Source organism: Mus caroli, chromosome 19 (assembly GCF_900094665.2).
Source record: "Mus caroli chromosome 19, CAROLI_EIJ_v1.1, whole genome shotgun sequence".
NCBI lineage: Eukaryota > Metazoa > Chordata > Mammalia > Rodentia > Muridae > Mus > Mus caroli.
Genome location: NC_034588.1, coordinates 28,445,580 through 28,466,028, shown reverse-complemented (window position 1 = coordinate 28,466,028; position 20,449 = coordinate 28,445,580). Strand labels below are relative to the sequence as shown.

The following is a 20,449-nucleotide window of genomic DNA, read 5'->3' as shown; positions in this document are numbered from 1 at the left end:
GGGAACCCATGGTCATAGACCACTAGAGATGAAAGGTGTTATCTGTATTTACATTGACCACAGTCATAAAGTTGTGCAGGGCCTTTGAGATGTTCTAAATGATTTTAAGAACATCCATTTTCTGGGCCAATAGCATATTAAAACAACCCCAAGGAAAGCAGAGCTCGGGAGGGAAGGTTGATTTGGCTTCACTTCATTCCACTGGGTTTTTAGTTGTCAAAATGAGAGCCTTTTGTAAATACACATGAATGCAGATTCTGTCTGTTCAGTTGCACCTTTTCCTTTATATCCCTTTTAAATGAAGGAAAGCACAAGGAAGAAAATGAAAACCATCAGCCGCTGGAGATTCTGGTCCCCAGGGGCATTAAAATATTCATGAGCCACCTTATCCAGGCATCTTCCCTATGTTCCTTTTGCCACAGTGGGTTTGTGACAGGTGAAGTCTTCTTCCATGTTGTAACGCTGTTACCTCACGTGGTGTAGAATTCCTGTAACATCAGGAGTAGTTTGGTGGTTCAATAACTGGATACAAGGACTATGTGCTGATGGGTTTTAAGTGGTTTATTTATTTATTTATTTATTTATTTATTTTGCTTAGATATAAGCAAGTGAGTATTTATATTTTTCTACTGGTGCTCCGCCATCACTGTGTACGTTTGTACCTTAATCTTCTTGTATACAAATGGACTTAATCATATACCTCGCCTTACAGAGGTGTCCTTAAATTATGTGCGATAAAAGCCTATCAACATGCCTCAATCAAGTATACCTGATGGTATTATTTCCATAGATAGTTGTCTACTTTCTGAGTTTTTTTTTAACATTTATCTGATATATTTGGTCAAATCCATCCTCTTCTTGCTACCTCCCCTATCCTGGCTTTGGGATCTTATTAATATAATTCTTGATCTATAACCTGAGTCCGTGTAACTAGTCACTTAGCCATCTGTACTCTCTCCATATATGACTGCAAATATATCATGTACAATATTTTAATGGGATAATTTAATATAAGGATTGCCTAAACAGCCTTAGATATACAGAGAAAAGGCACTGTGGCTGAAAACTGAACTAGTACATTCAGAAACATCCCCACATTCAGAAATTCAAAGAAAGGGTGAGATTTATAACTCAGATGCTCAGAGGAAGGAAGAACAGAGGTAGAACTTAGAGGTTTAAAGAGAGGGTACCATCTGGCTTCTGTGAGTATCTGAGACCTCTGGGGGAAGGAACATAGCTTCTGGAGCTGAAGGTCTGAGAAAGCCGATTCAGAGCATCTACACAAGATGGTTAGCAGAACCAGTGGAGCTGTTTAGATTAAGGCTTGAAGAGTGGGTGGCCAGAAAGAATAAGCAAGCAGGAAGAAATATATAACATGGTCCAGAAATATATAACATATGAACATAAGTCATCCCTTGAGACCCTCTGAAGGAAGAAGGTGTGTTCTGACTGTAGGACTCAGAAGTCTGAAAGAGGGATGCGATTTGACTTTTCAATATGTAGCTTCTCACTGTTGCTGTCCCCTGCCTTTTCATTGTCAATGAAATATAAATATTTCCTATATATCTTCTAGTTTTCTAGTTTTCTATTGGTATTTTCCTTATGCCAATCACTTAGACTCCCTGCCAGACCTAGGAGTGCCTGCTGTGTATGACTTGAGCTAATGCTAAAGATGCAAAAGAGGGGAGATGATAGGAGATTCCCACCTCCTAGAACCTGCAAAGCAGTGTGGGTAGCAACTCCCAAAACGAGAAGTGGGATGAGGAACTGGGAAGAGGGCAACAGCTGGAATGTAAATAAATAAAATAATTTTTAAAAGAAGTCAGGTGAATATGAGCTATTAATGATAGTATAGGGATCAGCGTCTGCAACATACAATGATAAGAGGATGTTCAAACTTCGGTGTTTTGGGTGGCAAGAATGGGGAGTTCTCTTTTGCTGAGGAATGATGTGTAGGAATTAGATCATGGGTGAGGGGAGGGTTTTATTCTTGCCCATGGAGAATAAGTGAGAAGCCAGTCTGAGTGCTTGGCAGAAGGTTACAGACACCCAAATCTTTTCACATAGGATGGTCAGTCTCAGAGTGTACCTCCTTCATAAAACCTGCCTTAGCTAATACATCTAGAGTGACTGATCCGTTTTCTCACATCTTGGGTATTCTTTGTGCTCCTGACATATACTGATGTGGCTTGTGATCAACTCCATAAAAAGATAGTTTCTTAGACCTTATTGCAAGTCTCTAGAAGCTAGGATTCGTCTCCTACCCATCTTTGTAACCCTTGTAGTAATGTGTTCTAAACAACTGCTTGCTAAGTGAGACAGCAGTCTTTTGTAAGACAACTTCTCATTCCATGATTTGTTCTTTTATTTGACTTGATATCTTGTATGATGCTTTGAATTGTCTTAAGAAGATGTTGGTAGTTTCTTGATGCACATGTAGCAAAGGAGGAGATACACTCAGAACACTTTAGCATGGCACAGCAGCTTGGGATTTGAGGGCCCATCTTTCAGGTCTCTATGAATCACAATGACTGGCTCCTTCTTCCAAAGTGTCCAGAGCATGCAGCTGAACTGGTGTTCAACCAGCTTGACTGTACCATTTAATTCTACCTCCAGTTTGTCCTGCATGACTCTGTACAAGGAAAAGATGAGTGTTGACAGCACCAACTCTTGGACTCCCCAGACAGAGTTGATCTTGAAGGTTAAGCACTGTACAGAGAGGATGGCTTGGGTAAATACCACACCCATTAGCTTTCCTCCTGATCTAAGCCCTAAATCTGTTTGCAAAAGCATGAGTGACCCCACTTCCTATGCTGGGGACCTTGCTGCATGTTCTTTCTCATGATTTAGCCATTCACCAGGGACTAAGATGAAATCTGAAAATAATTATGGAATGAAAATGATGACACTCTCCTGGGAGTACTTTACAGTAGTATTGGAATTAAAAGTTGTGGAAAGACTATGACAAATAGCACCGGAAAGGGGCGGCCCACTTATTGCCAACATGACCCAGACGTTCTAGTGCCCGGAAATGATCATTTTATGTAGACTATAAATATGATTAATGTATGCCCTGATATGATATATTAAATTTTATGCCAAATGAGGGAGCAGTTGCCTGAGAAAAGATAATAGAAACAGCTGGCTGTACACTTGTCTGAACAATCATATTAAATCCATAACTAAGTAAAGAAATATGCAAACGAAAAGATTTGGGCAAAGGTGAGATGGATATGTGTGTTTAAATGTGAGAATATATGCTTTTATTTATAAGCCTATATTTGGTGAATTAGCTTTCAGTAAGTTATTTCCACCACCGCCACCCCCAAAAACGGACTCACAATTTTATTCCTACTGTAAAGCATCCTCTTTGTTGAAACATGTTGCCAAGTTCTACAGCATGGAAGTAATCCGAAGGCCATATGGTGACGAGAAATTGATGGGTGATGTTATCTAACGGCATTCATTCCTTTAGCAGTTGGTAATCGCAATGTTTCATTATCTCAGTTTATTTTTGTCATGATTTTGTGACATGACTGATATCATTATTTCATATTAATAAAGATATTTAGAGGCGAATATATTTCCTAACAGCTTACGTTGGGTGAAAGGGGCGTGTATGTGTGCACGCATGTGAGTGTGTGTGTATGTGTCTATGTATGAGTGTGCATGCGTGTGTTTGTGAGTGTGTGTGTGTGTTGATGGTGGGATCTATAATAATATAATAATATGTTATATTGTAATATAGTAATGTGGAGCACTCTTGCATATAATTGATGACCTAGATTAAATGCTAATCTGTGGTTCTTTGGGCAAAGTTTCCACCTAAATGGTATTTGGAGAAAGAGAGAGAGCTGCTTCAGGCCCCATAGCGGATTAACTCCCTTGCGCTGGCTCCTCATTTCAGGACCCTGGTCTCTTTGTGGATGAGCAACCACACTCTGCTGCTGCTGCTGCTGCTGCTGCTGCTGCTGCTGCTGCTGCTGCTGCTGCTGCTGCTGCTGCTCTCTCACCACCCTGTCCAAGTTCATTTTATTTTTGCAGCTGAATCTCATTTAAGAGGGCAAAGGCCAACTTTCTTTGGGTCACCAAGACAAGCCTCCTTTTAATTCCTATTTGTAGACTGGCTTCTGAGGGACACGGACCAGGAACAAACAGCATAGACTCTCAACTCAAGACAGGGACATCCTCCTCCCTGTGGTTTAAAGCCCAGGATGGAACAGAGGAAACAAACACTTCTTGGCTATGACTCGGATGTCTATCTTCCATCCTCAAAGTCTGTGGTAAGGGTTGGAGAAAGATGTGAGAGGTGTTTTAGTCTTGCCTGACCCACAGCAGAGGGGTCCCCTACCCTACCCATGTCCCCACCCTTGCTCCTTTTGCAGACTGAAAAACACTGACCTTGAAGATCTAAGGATATTTTGCAGGGCCGTGGTGGAGCCAGTATTCTAGCCCAGGTTGTGTTAGCTTCTAAGCCTTTCTTGGGTCTTCTTAAACTATTTGCTTCCTTCAAGTCCCCAGGGGGTATCCGGGCCCCTTTCCATCTGACAGTATCCTCTCTTCGGACTCTTCTCTTCAGCTGACCATCAAAACAGTAAAGTTGCCAAGGGGTGGGGGTGAAAGTAAAGCTTATTAATGGTGCTAATGTATGTGAGCAGTTTGTCAATTATAAGATCTTACACTAACTTTCTATATTGGTAACAGTTGCAATATGCTCATCTACATGAGCCACTTATCATTCACACCTAATTACCAAGCACAATAACAATTATGTGGTTGATTACATGAACGCCAGATCAACTGTTTGAATAATACTAAGCCCTCTTCCCTCGGTTGCCATCTTCTCAGTGGATAGTTAGGGGAGTTCTGTCTCACATTGACAACTGGAAAGTCACAGGCAGCCTTCATTTCTAGGAGAGAAAACAAGTTATGGAAGCGAGGGTGGCTTGTGTTTCCAAGTTGGTCCTTATCTTCTCTTAGAGGGAAGGACTGTGTAGATTTCCCAGGGCTTACAAGCTTAGTGTCTGAACTAGAGTTGCCTTGAGGTTCTTGAGGGGAGAGTGGCCAGCGTGGCCCATCAGTTTCTGCACTTGATGTTATTTGTCCCCAGTGGTTCTCACATCTATGGATTTGGGTTGGTTTCTACTTATGCCAGTTTTGTCAAAAAAAAAAAAAAAAAAAAAACAACTGTAATTATTAAAAGCATGAACTGAGCGAACATGAACTTGGCTGAGATGGGTTCTTAAGTCACGCTGCAGTATAACACTGCCTTTTATTTTTTTATTTAGTTTTTGGTAAGATTCTGTGTCCTGCTGTTTGAAACAAATTAGGATAAAAGGAGTAGCCTTTTTTATTCTGATATGTGCTTTCAAAACAATATCCAAATAAACAGCTTTGCTTTGGGAGACAGGGTCCAGCTATGTAATACAGGCTGGCCCTAACCTTGTAACACACCCCTACACACCTACACACCTACACACACACACACACACACACACCTCAGCTTCCTACGGGCTGTTATTACAAATGTTCACTACTATATACAACCAAGTGAAGAGTTTGAATTGAAGAAAATAATTCACTTAGATTTACAAAAAAAGAAACATCACTGATTTGTGAGCAAGTCATACTTTGTATGTATGTTTAAGTTGTCTGGGTGGAGCTTGATTTTGGAACTGTTCTTGGTTATTTGTTTGTTTGCTTTTGCTTTACTTGTGTATGAATGTGGAAGCCAGGGGTCATTGCTGGGTGTCTTCTTTTATTGCACCACCTTGATTTTTGAGACAGAGACTTCCACTAAACCCTGATCCTGATCGCACTGGTTGCCTAGGACTAGTGAGCCTAATGGGAGCCTCTTGCCTGACTTCCCAGAGCTTGGATTAGAGGCAGACCATGCCACACCCAGTCTTTTCACACAACTCCTGGGGATCCAAACTCAGGCCCTCATACTTACAAAACATGAAGGAACCTTACATGCTGAGGCATCTCTTCAGCCCTATAACTGTAACTATTTGGATTTTGTAAGGGGTTATATGACAAATGACAGATGACTTAGAAGCAGGACAAATAAGCAAATGTAACAGGTGTGATTTGCTTTAATAAAAGCAAGCATGCATTAAGCAAGCTCATTTCAAAGGTTAAGGGTGAATAAAATACTTTAAGAAAATGAATATATCATCCACACATCTTCAAGGCAGGGTAGGATGTCTTGATCATTAATATGCAGCTTGATTGCAGGCAAGATCCATTTACTGAGCTTTTGACTGTATTGTCAGCTCAGTCTAGATACTTACATCTCATTTAACCCTTACAGTAAGCAATCCTGTGAAGAAACACAGCTTGAACTGTAATATAAGCAATTGCCTGAGATTACATAGACAGTACATAGAAAAGATGATATCCATGCTGTGAACCAATTTTCATGTTATTTCTCTTGTCCTAGAAGTTGAGCATCAACATATGATGTTAGGTGGGATTGGGTATCAGAGAACGGATATACAGAAGCCCAAGAGAAAGCCTTGCAATTAGATAAAGATGAGCATTTCAGTCAAGAGGAGTGGTGATGAAATTATCTGTAAAAATGAGTATGACCTGCTGGATAACTCATTTGGCTTCCCCTGATCAGTATCTTCAGTGTTTTTGCAACCCCTTTCTTATCACACCTAATTTGATTTCTCCTTGAAACTTGCTGTAATTGAGTTTTTCTTCCATGTTATGGATGGAAGAGGCCAGTAACTCAGCAACTGGTGACAGTATTAATCGGCGGTGTTCGAAAAGCCTTTACAAACTGTCACAGAGGAGAGGGAGTTGAAATAGCCTATGTTTTAATGAACTTTTGGGGTTATCATATTTAAAATGCAGAAGGTCCAAAGCACACAAGGAGCTTTGTTCAAATGCTTCAAGGATAAAATGAGTCCCAGGAGTCTGAGGAGCAGTGACAATTTTGGAACTTTGGTTTCTTTTAAAAACACAGAAACATTATAAGATATGTGTTTGTTTTAATCCCAGGTGTGGGATATGGGCTGCTTCAGATAGTCCACAGCACCTGACTATGGTTTGCCTCCTGCACTGGCAGGAGCACGTTTGGTTTAATTTTGTTTGTTTGTTTGTTTGTTTCTGTTTTCCAACTGAAGATAGTTTCTGTGGTAGTGTGATGTTCCGAATTCTGGGGACTTCTCAGAGTGTATATAAATGCTTGGACTCTGAGAAGCCGGGTGGGTTGTTGGTTGGATGTTGGTTGTTGGTCACAGATTGTTAAGTAGTTATGCACAAAGAAGAGACAAGAAGAAAACGTTAGATATTCTGACAGTGAATAATATCAAGTTTGCCCAAGGAACTTGACACCCCTAGTCAGCATGAAGTAGTATAAGGTTAGTGTTGCCTGTTTTCAGCTCCCTGAGTTTATGTAGGGATGTCTTTCCGTTCCTCTCTCTCTTCTTCGATTCCTATTTTCTCTGACCCTGGTTTTGTTCAACCTTCCTCTGCACCTCTGCAGAATGGATTCTATTTGCCACACTCTGATTTCTTTTCCTCTCCAGCTAGTGTGAAGGGGTGGAAAGGGTGGAAGAAAAGGGGGGCAGAGAAGAGTAGAAGAAAGGAGAACCCACAAAGTAATTAAAGGCCGGCTACACTAAGGACTGACGTGTGAAGTATTTCCTTGGAGATTGGATAAGGGAAAGAAATAATTATGATGAATCTAATGAAAATAGTTTATATCCTTAAGCCTGACAGAAGTGTGGTGTAGTACTTTTATAATGAGAAAGTTCTTGGGTCATATAGAGAATGTCTCATCCTCTCAAAAGACAAGGCTTGCTGAAAATAAACTGCAGTCATGATTTATTAATAGTGTTTTGGGATTGAGAAGAATTTAGTCTAGGGTGTAGATGCAATTCAGAACTTATATTTTATTTCATGTTTTGCGTCCTTTTCATAGAAAACTTTACATAGCTGTAGCCAACTCATGTCATGACCTTTTTCATTCTGAATGAGACTTGGACAACACACAGAATGGGCGGAGAGTGCAGTGTCTTTGGAGATGGGCACATAAAGTGAACTCCATCCTTTATCTGACAATCAAGTAACTTTTGCACAAGCAATCAGCAGCTGTAGGATCAGGAGCTGGGGACCCCCATGGCTCAGGGCAGTCGTTGGCATCCTCAGGTGGCATGTAATATAACCAGTGTGGAAAGGTCCTTTTGCCTGCAGAGGATATCTTTGTCTCTCTCCACTCTGTCTGATAGAGCATAAATATTGCCATGAATAAAATTCTATGTGCCAGACAATGGCACTGACTGTATACCTAACTTCTCTGTGACTATGGATATGAAGTCCGTGTGGATGTGTATCTTTTATGAGAACTCTTTTTTCTGTTACAACCTACATGCCAAAAAAAAAAAAAAACCCCACATATTTTAAAAATTAATTGAGATCCCAGTGTAACTATAAACAATTTTGGATTCAAGAGAAAATAAACAAAAGATTCACCAATATATACTTTTTTTTCCATTTTTTATTAGGTATTTAGCTCATTTACATTTCCAATGCTATACCAAAAGTCCCCCATATCCCCCCCACTCCCTACCCACCCACTCCCCCTTTTTGGCCCTGGCATTCCCCTATATTGGGGCATATAAAGTTTGCAAGTCCAATGGGCCTCTCTTTCAAGTGATGGCCTATTAGGCCATCTTTTGATACATATGCAGCTAGAGACAAGAGCTCCGGGGTACTTCACTAATATATACTTTTAAAATTAAAAAAAAAAATAGTAACTCAGCATTTTATTGAAGTAGCAGAAGCTACAAATTATTCATCTTTTTTTTTCCTTTGACTCGTCCAACTGTACGCAGATGAGAGTTTGACCCTGGGCATATGCAACAACCCGTGAAAAACAAAGTAATGGTAAGCAGAGTAGAGTCACGGGATGCTTATGTCTCATGAGAGAGAAATCAGCTACCATAAGGAGTAAGAACATAAAAGAACCAGGATAGGGGGGAGCCCAGACAGGCCAAAGGTCAAGAAGCAGAAGCAGAAGAATGGCCAGAAGTCGCAGAACAGTCAAGGGTAACCATTTCCTTAGCAGGCTATCTGTGTAGCACCTCCTCTCTCACACAATATGTTCTGAATTTTTTAATCAGGGTTTCCTTGAGATGTCCAGAACTCTGCCTCTACAGAATACCTCACCTAGCCTGTCTGCATAAACCAGCCTTCCTCCTGTCATGGGATTTTATGCCTGCCATTTCTCTCCTTAATATGTGTTTACTTTAGTGAGGTATTTTGGGTATTGAATGAGATCAAGCTTTTAAATTATTATATAGAGCGGTAACGTAGGCTCACAAAGTCAAACAGCCTACACTTCCTCTGATGCGTGGATCCTTGCCTGATAGGTAAGTGCATCAGGATAGCTACTAGTGAATGTTGATAAAGGCCAGGAAGCTAGAAAGGAACTCACGAGGCTGAAGAACAAGAGGCTTTAAGGAAGGGGTTGAGACAACGGGTCAAATCGAAAGAAGGAATACTAAGGATAGAAAGGCAAGGCAGTGAAACGGGGACAGAAGAATTAACCAAAATAAAAAGTGTGTGTGAAATCCCAAACGGGAACTTGTTGCTTTGTAAGCAAACACAACAGTAACACCAAGTAGCACACGATATCAACTTGCCGTAGGACCCCACTCATAATAACTGGTCTTCTTGTACCACGGCTGTTTTCTTTCAGTTTAGATATTTTTAAAGATTCTTAAGTAAAAGTAAAATGTGAAATCATTGAGCAAAGGGAATCGGTTCTACGGAGGTGCTGAAAAGGGTCGAATAAAGCAGGGTCCGGGAATAGAGAGATGGTGCAGTTAAGGGTTCGGAGCCCTTGCTGCTCCTGCAGAGAATCCAGGTCCAGTTCCCACCACCACGTGGTGACTCACAGCCCTCCAGTTTCAGGGAGATCAGCTACCCTCTTCTGGCGTCAATGAGTACTGCAGGCATACATATCTACAGACAGACAGTGCTTTGAGACAAAATCTCCATATGCATAAAAAATTTTTAAAATAAAATAAAAGCAGGTTCAATTTTTTGTGATGAATTAACAGGTTGAACATCTTGATGTCAGAGAGACCCAAACTAGAAAGAATCCCAATAAAAGAGGCAATGGCCATAGATGAGAGAGATAAAGACGATCCTTGTTAAAAACTTCTATCCTCTAAACTTCTTTGGCTGAGGGGAAGCCTGATGATATTATTTAAAAATAAAAGAGCTAAGCCGGGCATGGTGGCAAATGCCTTTAATCCCAGCACTCGGGAGGCAGAGGCAGGTGAATTTCTGAGTTCGAGGCCAGCCTGGTCTACAAAGTGAGTTCCAGGACAGCTAGGGCTATACAGAGAAACCCTATCTTGGAAAAAAAAAAAAAAAGAGCAAAGTTCTTAAATATTTTGATAGTTTCTACTTCATGCTTAGTCTGGCATGTTTTAAATTAGAGACCTTCACGACAAATTGCTTAGATTCTGAGCTTACATTTCTTCTGATTGCTTTACTGACTCAATTCCTGCATTGTTGATTTGCTTTAATTTTATCCCCTACAGGACATTTCCAAGACAGCTAATTTCTGTAATAATACTTCATGCAGAAACGCGGACTGAGTCGAGTATGACGCTTGCCTTTTCTTTTCATAAGCAGGCACCATGAGCCTTTGCGATACTTTTGATCAAATACACAGCACCAAACTGTTTCCTACCAGGTGCCGGCGAATTCTGGATCTTTCTCCCTTAAACGCTTGAGGATAACTCAGGCTCTGCTCACTTTCGTGCTCCTCTTCTTTGCCATGGATTCTGAGTGCTTTGAATGGCGATTACAAGCTTGTTAACGGACCTGGGTCGAGTCGGCTCACTCATTTCTGTGGCAGTTTTATCAGTTGCTGAATGGGAAGTAGTGCCAAGCAGCATCCCTCCAGGGAGAGAATGTACAGTTTGACACGGATGAGACAGAATGAACACAAATGACATTTTTTAACTGTTTCATTGATTTCCTGAAGAAAGAAGTATTCTTTCTCTGACCCAGTTAACAATTCCTGCCCTGCTTTGTGTCTTTGCTCCGTTTGTCATGGTTTTTGCTTGTGGTTTTCCTCACCTTTCCTTCTTTCCTGCTTCCCGGACCACTGTCGGTTTAACGCTGCTTTAGACTAATAAAACTGAGGAACAGAAATTGGATTCTTTACTCTCAGTTACCAGACAATATCCACTTTCACAAAAAGCTTATCTCAAAGATGGAGTTCAAGCACCCATCTGGGATTTTTATAGCCCAGGCTTCTGCTCACAAAAAAAAAAAAAAAAAAAAAAAAAGTGTTACCTGTGTCTCTAACCACTACCTCTTTTAAATGACTGAAGCATTCAACCATCTAAGGTCTTGCACATTTGCCAAACTGAAGGGAGAAGGGTGCTGTCTGGCAGACAAATACCAAGAAGTTCAGAAACGCAATGAGTCAAAATGTACTTTATAACTCAATATCGTATCCTTAACTAGGGAAGAATTAATCTTTTTTTTTCTAACAGATTCGGTTGCTGGCACAAGGGACTTAACAGTAGATCAGGTGTAATTGGATTCCATGTGCCTGTAGGTACAATCTGACCCAAGCTATTGCATTTGATAAAAGAGGCAACCGCTTTGTCTTGTTTGCAAGTGGACTGCCTTCTCTGGAAAGCAGATAAGGTCAAGGGTTTCCCAAGCACTTCCTCTCTGGAAGACTCCATGCTTCCAGCCCACAGAGATTTAGAGGGAGTTTAGACAAACAAAACATTTTATTTAGTGTTTTGCTTTTAGTGAAATTTGATGCCTTGGAAATCAGCTCTTGGAAAGAACACAGACCTTTTCCCATAACCAGGCTTCAGCTCTGAAATCGTAAGCAAGTTACTTAAATTACCCAAGCCTCCGTTGGCGCATCTATAAAAGGAGTTAATGGCATAACTTTTTATAGAGGAGGATTAAATAAGATAATGAATGAAACATGCCTTGCACAGGACCTGGAACAAGGATGCCTGCACTAACTATCTACACTTATCGTCACCTATAAAGTTGGTGAAATGGATTCTCATTACGGGCTCCAGGGAGCCTAATCAAATCATAGATGTGGTGATCTAAGCTCTGGGCAACTGCAGATGTTAGTCATAGAGATTCTTACATCACAGTATCTTTTTATATGAGTCCTCTGTAATGCACGTTTTGCTCCTGGACTGCCTCAGTTGGACTAGCCTCCTTCTAAGTGTTGAGGAGCTAAGAGGAGTGTCCCTGTGGATAGTTCACAGCTATCCAAGTGCTGCCTTCCTGTTCTCTGTGGAGGGCTTCTTGGTTTACAGATGAAATCAGTTCGAAAAAGAGAGTCTCTAGGCCCTTGCTGTCAGTGTCCAGACCTGTGACAGACAGCTCTGCTTTCTGTTCCTGATGAGAGCTTTGGAATCAGCGCAGACAAAGAAAAAGTACACACACACACACACATACACACACACACACATCTCTCATCCCGAGAGAGGCCGCGTGAGCAAGCATGGTCAGTCACTCTTGTGCCCTTGTGTAAATCAGGGAGAACTGCTTTCTGCAGTTTGACATGAATCCAGTCTCTAGATTATGAAAAATCAAACAAAGCTCTCAGTCCCTGAAATTGATTCCACAGCTTTTCCAAACCCAAGAACTTACGAATAGAGGCAATAGTATGTTATTTTTTGAGCCTTGAGAAAGCAAAAAAGGAAAAAAAAAAAAAAGAAGAAGAAAAAACACAGGTAGATGAAAGAGCTGTAATAACAGACTAGACAGCTGTCCTATGAACAACACAGTTTCTAAGCATTTTCTGGAGGGTGATGCTCAAAGAACATTTTCCTGAGATGTGTATCAACAACATTAATAGAATTGGATTATTAAGGTTAAAAAATTAATTTACTTAGAAGATTATTTGAAAGCTAAGGTCAAGTATTATTTCTTGAAAGCATATTAGACATGGTAGCATTAGTTTGAATGTTGAGCAACATTTGACAGGTTTCTTTTAAAAATGACTTTCTTCTTATTTTTTAAAACTCCTAGGGCCCCGGGGAGATGGTTCGGTTGGTAAAGTGTTTGCCATGCCAATGTGAAGACTAAATTTGGCTCCCCAGAGCCTATATGAAAAAAAACAGAACTAGCCAGGTGTGGCAGTGCTGCCTGCAACCCTAGTTCTGGGGAGGCAGAGGCTCGAAGATCTCTGGAGCTCCCTGGCCAGCTTGTCTGGCTGAATTGGAAAACTCCATGTTCAGTGAGGAAGGCTTTCTCAAAAACAAGATGGAGTGCAACAGAGGAAGACGGTCAACATTGTCTTCTGGTACACACACATGCTTAAGCACTCACATGTGTATACACACATGTATATGCACATGCATAAGCACACACATGTATACGCACATGCATAAGCACACATACATATGTGCACACACACACTCAATAAAACTCATGCACACTGCCATCAACTTTTCTTCATATCATTCCCAATAAATGGGTATTACAGTTATTTTATATGTTAAATTTATCTATTCATTAAGAAGATACTATATACTAGGATAGAAGTACTTTACATATTATCTTATTTAATGTACATAAACTCTAGACAGTAGATATTAGTGTAATGGATATATCTATATCTATATCTATATCTATCTATCTATCTATCTATCTATCTATCTATCTATCTATCTCAGTCAAAACAGTTGTTCAGTGAAGATAGTGTCTAACCACAAAACTAACCCTTTATTATGAAAGAATTATTCAACAAAGTGAGGCTAAAACATAAAAGTTTAGAAGGCCCCTTGAAAGTATTCTATTACCAAAAAAATTTTAAATCAGATAAACTGATTTATTTCAGGTTTTACCTCTAATAATTGCCAGCTAGGCCTAGGGAGATGTCTCAGCGTGTCAAGGCTCTAGCTCTGAAAGCCTATTGGCCTGAGTTCCATTCATGGAATTCATATAAAGGGAAAGAAAAGAACCAATTCAAAAAGCTGTCCTGTGTGAGCCATTGTGCTTATATGCATATTCCTATCATACACTCACAGACACACAATAATAATACATACGATCTAAGGAATAATCACTGGGTAGTTAATTTAGAATAAATGATTCAACTCATTAGGTATGCATTTTCTCATCTGCAAAGTGGTGATAATAATAATTGAAAAGAGTAACTAAAGAATGAGAGAGATGCCATATATGGTGCAGTTAAGGTGGTGCTACCGGCATGGAAACCTTAACACGCGTAGTTTACTATTGAAACAATAACTAGTTCTGCATTCATTTGTTTACTTACTTATGTTCTAGAGAGGAAAGTCATATAGGACCTAAATGCATGTTGGGTCAGCATTCTACCACTAATCCATGCTTCCAACCTAATAATTACTATGAACATTGCTTTTCTTCAATGTGCAGGGGATCCAAAATGTTTGATCCCCAATATTTAGACATTCTTTTCCTTCAGCTTTAAGGAGTAAAGAAATGAGTGACAATCATCGAGATTGAAGTTAATAGGGTACTCAGTACCTTTAGCAGCTGCAGGCTGCTTCTCATGGCGTCTGTTGGTAGCTGCCTACCTTGGCACTCGTATTGGTAGTGTGTCTGTCAGCCCTGGAGCTGTGGAATGACATGGGACCTGAGCAGCTGAGCGGGTTTATGATGAAAGTTTCTATTCAGTGATGCCGATTCTTATATGTAATGTGGTGGTGTGTAAATTTTCAATTTAGTTTATCATTCATACTGTAAATTAGTTGGGAAAACTGGCAAAAGTTTGAATGCAGTTGACTATTGACCCCATTTCAGTTTTCGAATCAGCTTTAATCTTTATCAAGGGACAGCTCTTCAGCTAATGGAGTTACTAGTCTATCAACAGGGTCTGGGTCTACGGTCTGACATCCCTGTGACTCCACAAATGTCTCCAGACACATTTCTGAAGATTATGAAAAATGACAGTAAATAGGTTTCTGGGACATGACTCCATCAATCATGAAGAAGATTTTCTTTATTAATATCCTGCAATTATCAAATTAATGGGAAGGAAATATCCAAGTAATTTCTCCAGAGACACTTCAAGATGAATGTTAAGTTCCAGTTTTTTTTCCTTAAAAACATAACATAGCTTTGTTGATATATGGGTAACAAGAGAATATCTGGGGGTAAAAATAAATTGCCTTCAAAACCAGATCACTTTCTGTCACACATATAAGCTTCTATCTGCCTTCAGGTGAGTTGAAGAATCATTTTTACAGTGCTTTATCTTGGGATCATAAATTATTTAAGATAATGAATATGGTAGCATACCTTTGAGGTCTTCTTTGTGTACTAGATATATACATTTTAAAAATAACATTTTAGTCTTTCAAAACATCCTACGTGTATGCAGTATATATTAACCATATTCACCAAGCATTACCTCTCTCCACCTCCCCTTCATGCCTCCCTCCCCATCTCCCTCTCTGTGAAATCTCTATCTTTTCTTCTTTTGGGGGGATTATTAATAATTCCCTGAGTCTAATTACTCCTGCCCATATAGCCATGGTGTGTGGCCACCCACTGGAGCATGCGCCACTCACCTGCAGCCATGGCCCCAGAGGGTAGTACCTCTGTCTCCCTTGGCAGCTACCAACTGCTGGGAGCTCTCTGATGGGGTATGGCCTCAATGGTCTCTCCTCTATCCATGCTGAAATTTCCACTGTTTAATCCTGGGCCTCAGCAGCTCTGAGCTGATCTGTGCAGAGTCACACTTTGCCCAGAAAGAATAGACCCCTGGCCCACTAGCAGCTTAGAATTAATACAGGAATGTTAAATCAAGTGTAAGCACTTTATGACTTTATGATACTTACCAAGCGTTTTGCAGAAATATTTGTTCATCCCTTATTTATTGTGTTGCACCTGAAAGTAATGGTTTTATTCTGAAACATGACAAGAACATTAATAGCAATCAGGATGTTCACTTCACAGGGGTCTGTGGAATATTTATTTCTAATGGAGAACATAAGGAGATATGCCAACCTTAGAACTGTCACAATAATGTTCAGGACTAAAGTTTTACATAAAAACAAGATGGCCTTCTTCAAACACACAATTAAGAGCTATTTGTTGAGGTGGATAATTTTATCACACCTGTGGGCTTACTAGGCACGTTGGAATGTTATTCTAAAGGGGAAGTGTAAAATGGTCAGGGCTGGGGATGGGGGCGGGGGTGTTGCTCACTGTGTAAAGTTCTTGCTTCATAAGCATGAGGACCCAAGTTTGGAGGCTCAGAACCTCTGTAAGTAACAAAGCAAGCACAGTGATGTATGCCGATGGCCCCAGTGCTGGGGAGACAAAGGTAAAAGGATCCCCGGGGCTTGCCGACCAGTCAGTCAAGCCAAACCAGAAAGCTCCAGATTTAGTGAGACTGTCTCAAAAAAATAAAGTGACAGAAAAGGCACCTGAGTCTCAAAAAAATAAGATGGAAAGTGACAGAAAAGGCACCTGATATCTAACTCTGCCCTGCACATGTGTGCACCCATAGTCCATATACTTCCCCCACTAACACATGCACACACATACACTCACATGCATGCCCTCACATACACACACATGCACACACATGCACACATATACACACATACACACACACTCATACAAACACATACATACACAGAGTAAGAAAGAGATCTTGGGACTGGCCTAGGTAGTTCCAGTCACCAGCAAGCTCCTAGTGACCTTGGCTGCTCATCTCCTTGCCTCCTGGATCCCTCCATGGTTAAAACATGGAGTCAGTAATAGCATTTGATCAATACTAATGGCTGCAGAGAATGCTGAGCATTCTTCTGTAGTATCTCCTTTATCTTCACAATAGTCCTGTGAGGTAGGTGCGGTCGGCATCCTAGCTTACAGGTTGCCATACTGAGACCCAAGGCTAGGGTTTTTCTATGCTGCATGATACATAAAACCACATGGTAGAAGATCTCGTGGTATTAATCGAGGATAGTGTCCTTTTCCCTAGTACATAAAAACTATTCTTATATGGAGCGGCTATAAGTCTGTTCAATGTCCAGGTTTAGAACAAAGCAAAAACAGACTAAGTTTTGGCCATAATGTGGACTCAGATGGTCATCCCCAGTTCTCTCCTCAATCTGTAACTTTAGATCTACATTACAACATCTTCCATTGGTCTCCTAGTTGTGAAAATCTAGTACTTACTGTATGATAGACATTTTCCCAAGCACTTAGTCAATTACACTGAAACCTTTACAAGATGGCTGAAATGCAGATACTATTATTGTGGATATTCTCTAGTATTTGATGAAGAAATCAATATGTACACTTTAGCTGAGTGGACTCATGTCAGGGCAAGAAATGGTGCATCCGGATCCAGACTTAGGTAGTTTCTTACTATTCTATCTGTACTCTGGAAGAAAAATGAGCTGCCTCACGTTGACTGCCTGGGATGCAGTAGGTGCCCCCCAGTCGTGAGTGCCCATCTCTGTTCTTTCAAAATACTGCATGGAACAGGGTTACGGCTCAGAGATAGAGCACTTACATGAAGCCCTGAATTCAGTCCTTTACCAACATTGAAACAGTTTATATAAGTCTTCATCCTTTTTCTTTGGGTTTCTGAATGGGAAAAAAGAAATTGCTGAAGTAGAAATAGTTTCTCTTCTCAAACTGATCCATTCCTCTCAAACACATTTCTAACGGCTTGTACTTCAAGTTATTTTTTCAGAACAACCTGCCAATTATGTTACTCTGTCTCCCTCTGCTACCAGCTCTGAGGTCCTCATTGTCTCAGAACATCTACCTGGCAGAACTTAAGCTCTAGTCATGACCTCCATCTCTCTATGTTATCCCCAACCTCTCCCCCATGCTGGGCCTCAGTGGGTAGCCTCTCTGTTGCATCTTAGACCTTATCTTTTCCAGGCAAAGTGCTTGTCTTCTCTAGAAAGTCTGAATCACATGTCTCCAGAGTTTCATTTCTCTGAAATTGAATTTTTCCTGTCCTAAAATGTAAGCCACTTGGGAGACTATGTGAGTAGCTGTAGATACCCATAATAGACACCCAGTAAATAAGATGAGTGAATGAGTGAATAGGTGAACGGATGGATGGATGGATGGATGGATGGATGGATGGATGGATGGATGGAGAAATTAGTAATTCAGGAAATCAGAGCAGAAATGCCTCCTTTCAGAATCTGCTTCTCCCACCCCACTGTGCCATTGTGCTTGTTTCAGAGCTAACCTTCATGGGGCTGTGTCCACTATGACATTTCTCCTGCAGTGGCAGAGAAAGGGTTAAGAAACAAAGTAGAAACAATGATTCTGTTTTTACAGGAATAATAGTGGGGTTAGAGACTCTCCAAGGGAACCCTGAGCAGAGGACTCGAGTGACTCTGCCTGGAGGGGGCAACGGGAACAGGGACCCAAGAGCTCTGTGAGCGAGCATAGATATACCCACTGCCTGGGCGCTTGCATTTCTGTCAAGGGAAGGAAAAAAATGTATAGTTTTAGAGCAAGATATGATTCTTAAGGACACACATATACTTGCACACACAGAGTTCTCACACACATGCTGATACACACACACAAGCTCACATAAACACATATACATGCTCATATATATACCCAAACATATACATGTACACACTCAGTTCACACACACACACACATATGTATACAGAGTACAGGTTTTTGTTTATTTTTTATTTATGTGTGTATCCACATGTATACGTATGTGTGCACAGTTATGCAGGCCAATGTATGCCAGAAGCAGATTGCGGTGTGGAGTAACGTCCCCTCTGACTCTCTGCCAAATCCTCTGAGGCAGGGGCTTGCATTTTAGCAAGTGAAAGCACTGTTCCTGCCCCCCCCCGCCCCCCGTGATCCTGAGCTGGGGGAATGGCCATGTGCAGAAATGCAAGCTTGTCATAATCAAGCTAGGACAGGACTCCAGTCCTCATGATTGCCGTCCAACATGGCCTGATCACCGTGCCATCCATGCAGACCCCAAGAGCAGCTTCCTTAATTACCCCACATTCTGAGCTCTGCATCCAAGCCTGCAATTTTAATCCACTGTTTTTTTGTTTTTGGGTTTTTTTTTGTTTGTTTGTTTTTTTGGGGTTTTTTTTTTTGTCTATGACCACTTGATCTTTTATTGTGTTTGTTATCTTTATATATTTTACTTTGTTATTTTTCCCAAGGAAATTTCCTGGACCAAGGGATCTCATGATAAAATTGAATTTCTAAATATTTCTAAACTAATACCAAAATATTTTGATATTTAGTCAGGCTGTTAAAGTTTTTAATGTGACTTTTAGATATCTATATTAAAATACTTCTGTCTAAGCTCTGAATCACAGTCCCTGGTTAAATTTTAAATAGCACTGTTTATCAAAAAGAGTTATTTTTAGCTCATCCTAGAACACTAAATAATTTTTGTTGTTATTAATAGAAGTTAAGTGAGTAAACTTTTGAAACTTTCATTTAATGAGTCTGAGAATCACTGCAGAAGAATAAATCATATTCATGACCTCTGCAGAAAAACAAGACTCGATCCAGGCAGTGATGGAAATTGAACTGGGTTACCCATGGAGACTCTGTGGGATTTATGGGGCACAGCAGGCAGAAAGATCAAGACACAAAAGGACGCAGGTGCTCAGGCTCCAGAATCACCAGTTCCACATATTTATTGGTGGTCCTCCCTCCAGTGCTCCAAGTTCATAAAGTCTGGGCTGCATTTGCAGGAGGTACTAACTAGGTGGTGATGGTGATGATGATGATGGTGGTGGTGGTGGTGGTGGTGGTGACAGTCATGTGCCTCACTCGACAGGCAACTTTTCATGATCATGCTATAGATGTTGGCAAAATAGCTAAAAACTTCCATCCACATACAAAAGCAGGAGGGTGATTTGAACTGTCCCGAGATTTCTTTTTAAAAGAAACCAGAATAAAATTAGCACTGTCAAGTGAATAGTTTCTTTTCCTTCTATCTTAGCAGTTGCTTTGGGAGGGTACAGTAGTAGTATTTCTTTCATTAAAAAAAAAACAAAAACAAACAAACAAACAAACACCTTGGGAGGCTGGTGAGGTGGCTCAGTAGAGAAAGCCCTTACTGTGCAAGCATGGGCAGCAGAGTTCAGATGCCCCTCATTGGACACAAATGGAAAGATAGCTCTATGTGTGCCCTAAAAATTGTCCCTTGATTTGGAATGTTTGTACCAGGAGATGATCTAGGTATGTTAGGTGGAAAAGCAAGCAGGCAGGTGAAAACTGCTCTGCAGACTTTAGGCTGATGGATGTGTCACTATGCGGAAACAAGCCTGTTAAAGCCAGACTCCAGAGCCTCTGAGGCTAGGGATTTGTTGAAGAAGTCAAGGAATTATGCTTGTTTCAAAAATGTGCAGGGTACAGTTTTAAGAAAATCAACGGGAGGATGAAAGGCAGGTGCAAGCAAATGGTC

The 20,449-nt window shown here is 40.6% G+C and overlaps 1 protein-coding gene across 2 annotated transcripts in view; it reads left to right on the top strand.

The window, feature by feature from the left end:
* The window catches only part of Prkg1 (protein kinase cGMP-dependent 1), a 1,176,530-nt gene that overhangs the window by 323,280 nt on the left and 832,801 nt on the right, over positions 1-20,449 (top strand). The gene's annotated exons all lie outside the window — the stretch shown is intronic.